Genomic DNA, 14596 nt, shown 5'->3' on the forward strand with positions numbered 1-14596 from the left:
ATCAGGGCCGCTTCCTTTTTTAGGGATGACAGAATTTTACATCTTTTAACTACATTATAAATTCCCTTTACTTTCCATGTAATACATTTAGTGACACTCATCTTAAAGGTGTATTTCCCATGTACATGAATATTGGTGTCCACGAAAACCTGTCGCTCTTGGCTTTATTTTCTTTTCTGTTCTTTTCTGTGTCTGTCATGTGAAAAAAGAGGTCGTCCCCAAACGACGACCGCACACTTAGAGGAACCAGAACCCACCCAAAAATAAAAACAAACTCAAATGTGACTAGTACTGGGCTGGCTGTGGCTGAGGGGTAGAGTGGTCGTCCTCCAACCAAAAGGTCAGAAGTTTGATTCCCAGTCTTCCCATCTGCCTGCCAAAGTGTCCTTGGGCAAGATGCTGAACCCCGAATTGCCCCTCATAGAACAACAACAACAACAACAATAATAACAAGTGCTACTCTCGATGCACTGTATGTATGTATGAATGTATGGGTGAATGGCAAAACTGTACTGTTTTGAGTGCGCTTTGAGTGGTCTTCACGACTAGAAAAGCGCTATATAAATACAACCATTTACCATATAGTAGGTCTCAAGTATCCATGGGGTCTTACAAGGGGACGTGATGCTAGAGGAGGCCATCACTATAGAGAGGGCACGAGAGAGAAAAGAACACAGAATCCCCCCCCCCCAAAAAAAGACCCCTCTCCAATCCCAATTTGGCAACAATATAATTAGATAGCACCTAAACAAATCTGGGCAAAATTCAGCAGTGTCCGCTCCTCTGTCAGACACAGAGCCACGAGCCTTAAAATTATATTAACTCTCTGACTATCCGGTGTATGATAAAGTAACCACCAAGGATGTAAACAAGAAAAACAGAGGAGCACATATATCAAATCAGAGACAGTTTTAACAAAGCCAACATTATAATAAAGAAGCTCAGAGCTTTCAAGCTTTTAACTGAGCTAAGCTTGGTCTAAATGAGGTGTAAGTATAGAGCTGGCATCACCATTTCTTATGGCGTGTTTATATCCACACCTCACCGACAGTGTGGTCAGTCAAGCGTGGCCAGAAAACGCAGAGCCTCCTCTGCATCGCTGAAACTGCACTTCGTCCCGTTATGCTGTATCACAAGCCTGGCTGGAAACCGCATCATGAATCTAATGTCCTTATCTATAAACTTTCAAACCATATCATTATATGAGCAACGCTTCAGCCGAACCGCGCTGGACAGGTCCTGATGGATGAGGATGCGCTACCCCCCATGTTCCAGGTTTTTCGCCTTTCTTGCGGCTGCTAAGATCCGAGGCTTGTCCCGGGAGTTGTGGAGTTTGATGATCACCTGTCTGGGTTGGTCACTCCTCAGTCTGGCGGTCCGATGCGCGGTCCATCTTTATTCACCCCTTTGCGGCGGACAAACTGAGCAATGTTGGTAGCCAGGATTCAAAGAACTCCTGAGGATTTTCACCCTCTGTACCTTTCTTCAAATTTAAGATCCGTATGTTGTCGCGTCTGCTACGGTTCTCCGCGTCGTCTATCAGCTCGGCCATGGTCACCTGCCTGTCCTCCACCTTTGAAAGACGGAGCTTGAGGGTGGCGACGTGATCCTCCATGGCGGAGACCTGCTGTTCAGCTTCAGTGATGCGTTTAGCATGACCTTCCAGGCTGCCGGCGATTTTGTCCAAAGTGTCGGTTAGTTTAGAGAACTTCTGCTCCATAATTTCACTTACGTTTTGAGTAACTTTCCGCACCAGTTCGGACAAGTCCATGCTGCTAGCTCCCTTCATGCTAGCTGCCGGAGAGGAAGTAGCGGCAATGCTAGAGTGCAGCAGGTGATCCATAACCTTCTACTGGGTTGTTTGCCTCAAATTAGCCAGTCTTTCTCTCTGAGACTGACTGCAAGTTTATTTGCCATGTTAAAATATTGTTAGATTGATCAGGTTGGAATAAGATGCTTTTAGGCTGAAAAATATCGGGATCAGAGCGGGAGCTCCGCAAAGAAACAGCCTTCAGCGCGCCATCATCAGGTTATCTGAATCTTTGTATTTTTAATCAAAAGGCAGGCACGCAGGGGAAGGCTGGGTTTGGGCTTTTGGGGGGGTGTATCTCTTGACATGCAAGGTGCAGAGCTTTGAAAACACAAATTTCCCTTTGGGGCTATAATGAGAAGCAGTGTGCATGTCTTCATCCCTCTAGCTGGTCAGGGGCCAAAATAGGGGCCAGTTGAATTGTGAAATATGAGGCCAGAAAAGAAGGGTCTGCTATAACTTTTGACGTGCAACTCACAGAGCTTTCCAAACACGTGTGGGTCATCAGGGGCCACTGAGGAAGCAGTGTGCAAGATTTCAGCCATTTAGCCTTTGGTATCAATTAAGGCCATTTCTTCAGTTCGATTTTGATAGCAGTACCTCATAGTAATGGTTAATATTTACCAGTGTGTTAGATGAATGTGTATATGTGCTCATAAAACTATTTGTAATACGGTATGTTCGTGTAGCGTGAAGTAATGTTGATAATTACATAATGACGATTAAGCTAACATTGGGCACATTAATCTCCTGCAATGCTAACTGTGCGTCGTCTGTGGAATAGTGGAAAAACTATGTGACTAGTGTTGTTGCAAGTAGGCTATTCTATATTTATGTTTGCTGAAATATTTGCGTTACTGAGTGAGTGTACTGTTCTAAATTGTGAGTTGCAATATATTATCAGTATATTAGAAGTAAGCTGAGTTAGAGAATATTTTGTGAAATGCTGTATTTGTTTATCTTACTGTCACACCAAAGTAAAATCAAGTTAAGTTTTTGTCTTGTCTCCATGTTTGTATTTTGATTTCCTGTTTTATTTTGAAAAGTAACTCTCCTCTCGTTTCAGGTTACTTGCCCTTCCTCATGTGCCTCGGTCTGATTGTCTTCCCCGATCCTGATTATGCTCACCTGTTTCCCATTACCTCCATGTGTGCTTATAGTCCGCTTCTCCACTTTGTCCTGTGCCAGTGTATCTTGTCCCTTGTCGAGCCTCACCAGCCTTTAGTCAAAGATCCACAGTTACAGTTGTTTGCCTCGTTGAGAGTGTTTTTTCTGGGCTTTTGCCTCTTAGTTTTCATAGCTCCTTTTGTTAGAGTAGTTTAGTTATTGTTGGATCTTGTCCCTCTTCGGAGGACATTATTGTTTATATTTATATTAGAAGTATTGTCCCTCGTTGTAGGAAGCCTAGTTTATGCTTCTGCGTGACACAGTCGTTGAGCATTCAAAGTTCTGCGTCGAGGGAACACGTTGCTCTGCAATTCCCCACCATGCCGCTAGGGGGTGTGGATGTGTGTTTGTGTGGTTTCAGGGGTTATAGCCGAATCCTTGCTTTGTCTCCCGGTCACAGTATACAACAGTAAACAATGGTGACCGGGGTGGAGCGGCTGTATTTGGAGTTGGAGCTCATCAATATTGAACAACAAATGCTTATATTGCAAATGATGAGGCGCAGGCGACAGAGAAAACGTTTGCGGAGGTGCTCCTTACGACCACTAAACCGGTCGAGGCTGGAAACAAAGGTTTCAAAGTTTTCTAAGGTTTTATTTGTCATCTGTACAACAGATACAGCGTACATGTTGGCAATGAAAATCTTAAATCCCAGGCACCTCAAGCAACTCAACATGCAAGTGTCATAAAATAAGAGTAACAAAAAATACAAATAACATACACTAGTGCAAATGAAACAATAAGTACAAATGTCAGTACTAGTGCAAAAAATTAAACATTATAAGGTGCAAAAAAATTCAATAAAACATTATAATAAAATAATAAAACATTATAAGGTGCTAAAATGAGATATATACATGTCAGGATTTAGCAGCTATAGGGAGGTATGGACAGCTATGGATTATTGCACTCATTATATTTTTAAATTGGTTGGAAATATGATGAATAGAGATGATAATGACAGAATGAAAATTATTGTAAACTAAATAAATAAATATCAATTTTGCTTATGAATAATATAATGTGTAAATAAATATGTTGTTTTAAACAGATGTAGTGACTTTCACAGAGCTCAGGAGATCAGCAGTCTTACAGCCTGTGGGATAAAACTGACCCTGAGTCTTGTGGTCTTGGTCCGGATGCTGCGGTAAATGGTTGTATTTATATAGCGCTTTTCTAGTCTTGAAGACCACTCAAAGCGCTTTACACTACAGTTTTCCATTCACCCATTCACACACACATTCATACAGTGCTTCTATAGCTAGCACTTTTTTTGATGTTCTATTGGGCAGTTTTGGGGTTCAGTATCTTGCCCAAGGACACTTTGGCATGCAGATGGGAAGACTGGGGATCGAGCTTCCGACCTTCTGGTTGGAGGACGACCGCTCTACCCCCTCAGCCACAGCCACCCCACTGGTACTGTCTGCCAGACGGCAGCACAGAGAACAGTTTGTTGCTGGGGTGATGGGGGTCTTTCAGTATCCTGTTAGCCTTCTTCCTACAACGCTGGGTGTAGAGGTCTGGATGGTAGCTCCTTCCTGGTGATGTGCTGAGCAGTTTTCACCACCCTCTGTAGAGTCTTATGGTTGAGGGCGGTGCAACTGCCGTACCAGGCCGTGATGGATCTGGTCAGGATACTCTCGATGGTGCATCTGTAGAAGTTGCAGAGTATCCTGGAGTCCATGTTGAACCTCCGCAGCGGGTGAAATTTACACGGGTGAATTTACAACACTTGTTCACCCACTGAGGGACCTGGATGAACAAATGCACTTTCGATACTTTTGAATGTCAACGGGGCGATTTGACCAGCTTCTTCGCCGTATACAGCCATTAATAACGTACCAGACAACGCACAGCATGCGTGTTGATGTCGCCCAGAGACTTTTAGCCTCGGGTGGAAGTCAGCAAGCTGTGGCGACTAGCTACAAACTGGCGTGTAGCACTGTGTCCATCATTTTGTCGGAGGTCTGCAAAGCATTGTGGACATGCGTTTCAGCCCGAGTTTTTGCCATGTCCTTTAACCAAACAATGGGAAGCCATGGCAGCAGATTACTGGCGGCTGTGGAACTTCCCAAACTGCGTTGGAAGTCTCAATGGTAAACATGTTACCATAAAAGCACCGCCAAAAGCAGGAAGCGACTACTTAAACTACAAAGGGGCTCACTCCATTGTGCTGATGGCAACATGTGATTCCAGCTAATTCCTATCGAGCAAAATAATTTAAAACATGTTTGATCTATGGGTCCAGTAAAAAAACATTAATGATAACATTGATGCATTGATGTCCTTTACAGATACAATTTCACAATGGTGGACGTGGGAGGATATGGAAGAGAGAGCGATGGTGGCATTTTCAAAGAGAGCAAGTTTGGGTCAATGCTGCTCAGCCACAAGCTCAATTAGCCCTCACCATCTGAACTTCCAGGAACCGGAGTCCAGATCCCTCATGTCATCGTTGCTGATGCTGCCTTTCCTCTGCACTGCAACTTGATGCGTCCCTTCCCAGGCAAGTATTACATACACATATCTAGTTATCTATCTATATCTATGCAGCTCTAATAATGTGTTATATGTATATACCATTGTTAAACAGTATGTTATAACTTCCTATACAGGAGTAGGCATGAACATGGACAAGCAGGTCTACAACTACCGCCACTCCAGGGCCAGGCGGGTAATTGAAAATACATTCGGCATCATGGCTGCGCGGAGGAGAATTCTTGGGAGTTTCAGCCTGAAAAAGATGTGGATGTCGTCAAAGCCTGTGTGGTCCTACACAATTACCTCACCTACACAGATGAGGTGAGCCCCCCAGACAGCAGATACATCCCGCCGCATTTTGTGGACACCGACAGTTGTGGATCAGTGCAGCCTGGCGAGTGGAGAAAAGTGGTGGCCAATGACTTGAACTTCGTTGAATCTGTGGATCCCACACTGATGTCCAGGGCCCGTTCCACCAGAGTGGCATTGGCTTTTCGGAATGACCTGATGGCTTTCTTTCAGTCACCTCAAGGAACCGTGCCATGGCAAAACGAGATGGTGTCCCGGGGCACACTACTCAGTGATGTTTGTGAGCTGTGTTCCATCAGTGATGTAAATGAGCTATACGTTGTGTGTAAACTGTGCTTGTGCTGTACTGTGTGTGCTGAAATAAATATCAGAACAACTGTTTGAAAACAAACCTGTGTGCTTTATTGTCATATAAACAGTATAATAATATGTATATTATGGCATGCCGTTCAGGAAATTAAACCTTTTAATATATGGAATGAAACCTTGTATATATGGAATGAAGTATGAATATATTGAATGAAGTCTGAATATATGGAATGAAACCTTGAATATATGGAATGAAACCCTGAATATATGGAATTAAGTCTGAATATTCGCCAGTGTGTTACTGATGTCCTCATAGTTTAATATTGCTGCAACGAGATTGTGAGCGGACTACCTCATTGTCATTCACTTTTAGCTATAGCATCCACACGTTACACAAGATGTCCGCAGACACTGCGGTGAAGTCTGACGTCAGTCAAGTTTCAATCCATATATTCAAGATTTCATTCAATATATTCAGACTTCATTCCATATATTCAAGGTTTCATTCAATATATTCAAGGTTTCATTCCATATATTCAGACTTCATTCAATATATTCAAGGTTTCATTCAATATATTCAGACTTCATTCCATATATTCAGACTTCATTCAATATATTCAAGGTTTCATTCCATATATTCAGACTTCATTCAATATATTCAAGGTTTCATTCAATATATTCAAGGTTTCATTCAATATATTCAGACTTCATTCAATATATTCAAGGTTTCATTCAATATATTCAGACTTCATTCAATATATTCAAGGTTTCATTCAATATATTCTGACTTCATTCAATATATTCAGACTTCATTCAATATATTCAAGGTTTCATTCAATATATTCAGACTTCATTCCATATATTCAAGGTTTCATTCAATATATTCAGACTTCCTTCCATATATTCAAGGTTTCATTCCATATATTCAAGGTTTCATTCCATATATTCAGACTTCATTCAATATATTCAAGGTTTCATTCAATATATTCTGACTTCATTCAATATATTCAGACTTCATTCAATATATTCAAGGTTTCATTCAATATATTCAGACTTCATTCCATATATTCAAGGTTTCATTCAATATATTCAGACTTCCTTCCATATATTCAAGGTTTCATTCCATATATTCAAGGTTTCATTCCATATATTCAGACTTCATTCAATATATTAAAGGTTTCATTCAATATATTCAGACTTCATTCAATATATTCAAGATTTCATTCAATATATTCAAGGTTTCATTCAATATATTCAGACTTCATTCCATATATTCAAGATTTAATTCAATATATTCAAGGTTTCATTCAATATATTCAGACTTCATTCCATATATTCAGACTTCATTCCATATATTCAAGGTTTCATTCCATATATTCAAGGTTTCATTCCATATATTCAGACTTCATTCCATATATTCAAGGTTTCATTCCATATATTCAAGGTTTCATTCAATATATTCAGACTTCATTCCATATAATTTCCTGAACGGCATGCCATAGTACATATATATATATATATATATATATGTATATATATATAAAAAGGTATAATTTAAAAAAAAGTCAGGACAAAGTGCACCCAAAAAAAATACAACACACACTTCAAATATTTACAAAAAAACTATATGCAATACAAAGTTCAAGGATGTGGGCTCCTTCACTGTCTATTGTCGTGTATCAGGCCGTAGACGCTGAACATCACATCAGGTCTCCGGTCATCTGGAACCCTTCGGAGCAAGTCGGCCACCGTTTGCCCGAACCTGGAGCACTCATCAGCCCCATGCAGCTGCTGCTGAAGCTCTACCCTACGGTCTCCTAGGTTTGCCATCTGCTTTGCAAGCTCGTCCTGCTGGTCCCTCTTTCTTTTGGGCCGAGACACCGGGGACTCCACTGTGGCAAAAGCTGGTGGCCTGCTGGGAGTTGCAGGGGGAGCTGGCAAATCCTGTGTGGTAGACCGGGGGGGCTCGGTGGGCGATGCAGATGTAGAGCCTTGTCGCTGTCTGACGAACTGCACGACGTCTGTTTTTAATGAAAGAGTGGATGCTTGATTAGTCTATGTGTTTGTTTACAACCAGTAGCCAATATTACATGTTGTTAATGTTTTACGTTACACATAAGCACACACATAACCAATGATGTAGCTGTAGTAACAGAAAACACATACCTTTGCCTCATAGTTTGACTCCGTTTCGCAGTGCTTTACGTGTGGTGCCAGCCATGATAAAAAATGATAAAATGCAGGGACTTTTTGGCCGCCTCCGTCGCCACTTTTTGTGGAGAGTTTTCTGCGCAGCCGGACAAATTTGTCCCAGAGGTTCTTCCATCTCTTTGTGCACTCCGCAACCTCCAACCCCGTGTTTTGGGCGATTTCTCGCCACGAGTTGTTTGCCATTTGGCAGTTTTTGTAGTTCTTGGACGAAATATTGTAAATGTGGTCGTACTTCCTGACCTCCTCGATGAGTCTTTCCTCCAGTTGGTCCATTGCTGCTATCGGTACACAAGAACTTTAAAAATGGCGGTGTAGGAAGAAAGACCGGAAAAAGCAACTCCCGGAAATTACGTTCTGAGCGGACCAATCACAGCACTTGCGTAGTAAGGATTTTTGGGAATAATGTCACACCACAGTAAAATCAAGTTAAGTTTTTGTCTTGTCTCCATGTTTGTATTGTGATTTCCTGTTTTATTTTGAAAAGTAACTTTTCTCTCGTTTCAGGTCACTTGCCCTTCCTCATGTGCCTCGGTCTGATTGTCTTCCCCGATCCTGATTATGCTCACCTGTTTCCCATTTCCTCCATGTGTGCTTATGGTCTGCGTCTCCCCTTTGTCCTGTGCTAGTGTGTCTTGTCCCTTGTCGAGCCTCACCAGCCTTTAGTCAAAGATCCACAATTACAGTCGGTTGCCTCGTTAAGAGTGTTTTTTGTTGGCGTTTGCCTCTTAGTTTTCATAGCTCCTTTCATTAGATTAGTTATTGTTAGATCTTGTCCCTCATTGAAGGAGATTTTTGTTCATATTTATATTAAAAGTATTGTCCCTCATTGTAGGAGTTTTGTTTTTTTGTTAATGTTTATAGTTAATTCCCTCGCAGGAGGTGATTTGATTTAGTAACTAACCTTAGTTAAGTGTTGTTTTTCTTTCTCTTATCCCTTCACGGAAGGTAGGATTTTTGATTTGTGAATCATTCCCTCTTTATCGAGACGCCCTCTGTATTTGCAGTCATTGTTTTTTTTTTGTGAAAATGAAATACACGCACTGCATCAGCTTTTCCCTAACTCTGCATCTGAGTGAATGTTTTTACCAAATTTGAAGAAATTCCCACAAGGCGTTCATGAGATTAGCACACAGGGAAAGACCACGTCTCTAAATGCAGGTGTCACATGAAAGGTCCCGCTGACCACCTTGATCTGACCCGACACACACACAGACACATGAGAGAGAGAGAGAGAAGTTTCATTTCTGAGATCAAGCGGATCTCCCGTGTGTTGTTTTCTAATTGCTGGTGAAAGTGAAGGGGGTTAACCCCGAAGTGAGCACCATCACCTTCGGCCCTGGATGGAACACACCTCCGTGTTGATTGTTGTTATATAGTATACATTTGCAGATGCTATGAATGTGTTGGGCAGAGAGACAGAGAGAAGTGGAGAAGTGCTCTGTGGATGATGGGAGTTTAACCTTAAGTGAACAGAAGGCGTCTGCCTGGTAGCTGAATGCTCTACCTCCTGTTTTACTCTTACAGACTCTTGGAACGACAAGAGAGCCTGTGTTTTGGGAACGAAAACACCAACTGTCTTCACCTACTGTAGATGCTTGAGAGAGAGTCTGAGCCAGGGACAGTACATATGGTTGAGGTTCCATCAATAAGGTGAGTAATTGGGTGGCTGTGGCTGAGGGGGTGGCTGTGGCTGAGGGGGTGGCTGTGGCTGAGGGGGTAGAGCGGTCGTCCTCCAACCAGAAGGTCGGAAGTTCAATCCCCAGTTTTCCCATCTGCATGCCAAAGTGTCCTTGGGCAAGATACTGAACCCCAAAACTGCCCAATAGAACAATAAAAAGTGCTAGCTATAGAAGCACTGTATGAATGTGTGTGTGTGAATGGGTGAATGGAAAACTGTAGTGTAAAGCGCTTTGAGTGGTCTTCAAGACTAGAAAAGCGCTATATAAATACAACCATTGATCATTTTACCATTTTAATTAAAAATGTGATACCTTACAATATACTGTGATGTAAACTGTGTTCTGAGAATGTTTTGGAAATCTGTGGGGATTTATGTAGGTAACATAAGTTTGACAACTTGTACCATTTCTATTGGGGAGCCAATTTCGTGGCTATGCTCAGTATCAAATTCTAAATCCACATCAAAAAATTGAGGAGTAAAAAAATATGAAAAGATGAGGAGGGCGGTTGATTTTCATGTGATTTTTTACTGTGTTGTAAACTTAGTTAGTTTTAAATGTCCCCCAGGCAAAATGGAACATGCGTAACTTGTAGTGACTACAGTACCAGTATAGTGCCTGGAAAAGATAATTTTGGATACATGCATGATACCTCGAGCTGCAACTGACAACTAACACAGAAAGTGAGGGTAAACAAATGCACGTAAGAGGCATTGTCATCATTCACTTTTCATTTTCACTCTGTAATGTGTATACTGATGACTGCTGCAGCTGGCATGACAACAGATTACTTTTCAAATTTGCTGATGACTCTGTGACAGTCAGTCTCCTCCATGCAGATGAGAACAGCCATGGTCCCATTGTGGATTATGAATCTGTATTGGTGTGACTGTGCATTTTTAGTACTAAATGTGACAAAAACCAAGGAAATGAGTTTTAGGCATCAGCCCTCAAACTCTCAGAGTACTATCATCAAGGGGCAGGTGGTAGACTTTGTAAAGAACTATGGTACAAGTACCTTGGGAAGATTATTAACTATGTTCTCTCTGATGACTATGTCCCTGATGATGGCTGTTTGTATTACAGATAGCAAGTGGCTGATCCCTTATTCAGTAGAACATGTAGTAACATGTCCATGTTCCATGCTGTTTATTTTAAAATAATTTACTTGCCTTCTTGTACAATGCTCAATGATATAGATATCCATTCCAGATTTCTGCAACATACTTTGTAATTTTATCCATAATTAATTATGTAAATAAATCCAGTTTATGATTTGTGATATATGACAATTTGATTATGACTGATCATTATTCAAGGTCAGCTTTAATTTGCCTCAATTTGAGATACCTTAAATTAAGTTTAAAGTGAGAATGTCATTGTGGAAATCCTGAACTTGAATAGTGACTAATGAAGCATTGTGTTAGTTCATGCAGGACACGGAGTCATGTGCTCAGCTACCGATAGGTTTATGGGTGCTCGTCAGTCACTCAACAATCACAGCCCATTCTCTCACCAAAGCGGTCCCTTTAAATCTCATAAACCTCATCCTCACTGATCCCTGCTCAGCTATAACACTTTTAGAACTGTAATGGAAATTTTACATTTGTGTATGTATAATTGTATGATCAGACATGTGATGTATGTGGAGGACTGACCAAATGGTTGACCAAATTGTTAATCTAAAAGGGCAACTTTAAGGTTTACGATGGTGGTTTAAGAGACTTGAGTTTTATGACCTCGAGAAACCACAACTTTATGGTATCTCGTTGTATCTCTGATTGGGATCAAACAACTGGGATCTCACGGGGGGGGGGGGGGGTCATCCACAGAACATGTAAACAAAAGGACAGGATGTGTGCTCCACTGAGTGAAACTACAGAAGGGTAATATATACCTTTGCATGCTTAGTGGGAGGGGGCTGTGAATTATAAGAACACAGATTATCCTATGTTCTTTGCTCATTTGTGCATGTCAATCAGGTGATGTGTACTAATGAGTCCATCTGCAGATGCTGAATTAAACTTACAGAAAGAAGTGTTTGACTTTGTGCTTGTTTCACAGAAATTGCCACCACAGCACAGAGTACAAACACGGTTGTGGTAAATCATCTTAACCAAAGTACCTTGCCTGCTACGCCCACTGGGGGGTTCTGCATATGTTCCCTGTTTTTATCTTAGCACGCTGCTCGGCTAACCAGGGAACATCCAAAGAATGGAGCCTTCAGCGCCAATCATAACTGTGTCCCCATTTGCAACAAATGGGTAAATCATAACAAAGGGTTCCTGACTGAACTCGGAATTAAATGGTTAATATCTGAAACTATAACAGTTCAACTGAATTGTAGATATCTAATGTTATTTTAATGCTACCATTACCTGTCTTGACATGTACTGTAGATGTTTGAGAGAGTGTCTGAGCCAGGGACAGTAGACATCACTGAGGTTCCATCAATAAGGTGAGTATTGAAACACATGATATTTTACAGTATACTGTGATGTAGATTCTCAGAAAGTTACAGAAATTTGTGGGGAAAAATTGTTTGCAGATGCTATGAATGTCTTGTTAATTTCTGACACTCAGTTAAAATTTATAGAGTTGGCTTGTTTTGTCAAGAAATCATCCTTGTAAAATAAAAGAACATGGAACAAATTATTTATCATGTATTGCTATATTTATTTTTTTACCATGGTCACATTCAGTATGGCCAGAGGCATTATGTTTTCAAGTTGTCCATCCATCTGTCTGTCCCATTCATGTGAATGCGATATCTCATGAACAACTACGTTATGTTAATCAAAGGTCAAAAGGTCAAGCTCACATGACTTTGCATTGTTTTGAATACAATTTATCAAGATTGTCCAAAGGAAATATCATTACATGTGGCCAAAACATACATTTGGACTCAAAGATGACTTGAATAGAATTCAGTTGTCAAAGATCAAATGGCAAGGTCACTAGGACCTCACAAAGCACACTTCTTGCCTTGTAAATGCAATATATCAGAAATGCCTTCAGGGAATTCTTTCACATTTGGCACAAACATTCACATGAATTTGGGTTTCATTTTGGTAGCCAAATGTCACAGTGTTCTCACAAAGTATGTTAATATTTTTCCTGAAATTGATATCTAAAGATCAGCTCATGGGAATGTCGTCAAACTTGGTAAAAACATTAACTTCAACTCAAAGATGAAGGATTTTATTCCCTTTGAAGTAAAAGGTCAGAGTAACATCACTGTGAATGTGATATGTTAGGACTTCAGTAGGGAATTTCATTATATCTGGTAACTTGGACTCACTGCTTGAGGGAATTTCTTATCAACGTTACATGAGTTGTCACTTGGATTTTAGCCCTCTACCTGGTCAGGGGCCTAAACAGGGTTTGCAGCCTCTTGGTTCTGGAGCTTTTTGGGAAAATAACGATCTCTTTCGGGGCCTTCCCAAGGGCCTAGGATCCCCAAATTTGACCCACTGGTCATGATGGGCTCTTTGAGCCTGCATTACTGATTTTCACCAAAACCGCAGAGGGGCCCAGGTGACCTTTGTGACCTTTGGTATCATTTTAGCCTATTTCTGAAGTTCCATTTTGACAGCAGTACCTCATAGTAATGGTTAATATTTACCAGTGTGTTAGGTGAATGTGTATATGTGCTCAGGAAACTATTTGTAATACGGTATATTTGTGTAGCATGAAGTAATGTTGTTAATTACATGACGACGATTAAGCTAACATTAGGTCACATTATTCTCCTGCAATGCTAACTGTGCTTCGTCTGTGGAATAGTAGTACAAAAACTATGTGATTATGTTGTTGCAAGTATGCTATTGCAAGTATGCTATTGCAAGTATGCTATTCTATATTTATGTTGCCTGAAATATTTTCGTTACTGAGTGAGTGTACTGTTCTAAATTGTGAGTTGCAATATATTATCAGTATATTAGAAGTAAGCCGATTTAGAGAATATTTTGTGGAATGCTGTATGTGTTTATCTTACATGCTTATGTTTACTTTATTACTGGTATCCAAAGTTGTTTAATGAATGCAAGTGCTAGGTGACAGCTTAGACATGTTAAATGTCTGTTTGGATGTACATTGTCTATAGTAATATTTCAGTATCGTCTATTGACGTATGTTATATTTCAGTTCTGTAGATATTCAGCAGTAATTGTACACATTGTGGCATTTGTATTTACAGTAGGTGGTTACCCTGATAATGAATCATAAAACACATGATCTGAGAAAGGTTTGTGTCTATTTATCGTTCACTCAAATACTCCCTTTTTCAGGTATTTTAAACTTTCACACCCTGAGATTAAGAAAAATAACTTCCGGCTGCGGCGACCAGAACATAGTTTGCGCTGCCTGGGTCCCCAGGGGAACCTCTACTGACAATTTGGGGGCCCCCGGGTGGTTTGGGGCTCGAACTGAGGCAGGTGGAATTTGAACCCAAAAGGCCCCAAATTTGATCTTTTGACCTGCAACACCCAGAGCTCTTTTTTTTTTAAATTATCTTTTTTATTGATTCCACATATCAATATTCCATCAATATTTTACATAATCTGTACAATTTTACAACAGTATAAAACATTCCTATACTTGTCCACCGCAGAGCAGAGACATAATTGGA

This window comes from Paralichthys olivaceus, chromosome 15, assembly GCF_024713975.1.
Source record: "Paralichthys olivaceus isolate ysfri-2021 chromosome 15, ASM2471397v2, whole genome shotgun sequence".
Taxonomy (NCBI): domain Eukaryota; kingdom Metazoa; phylum Chordata; class Actinopteri; order Pleuronectiformes; family Paralichthyidae; genus Paralichthys; species Paralichthys olivaceus.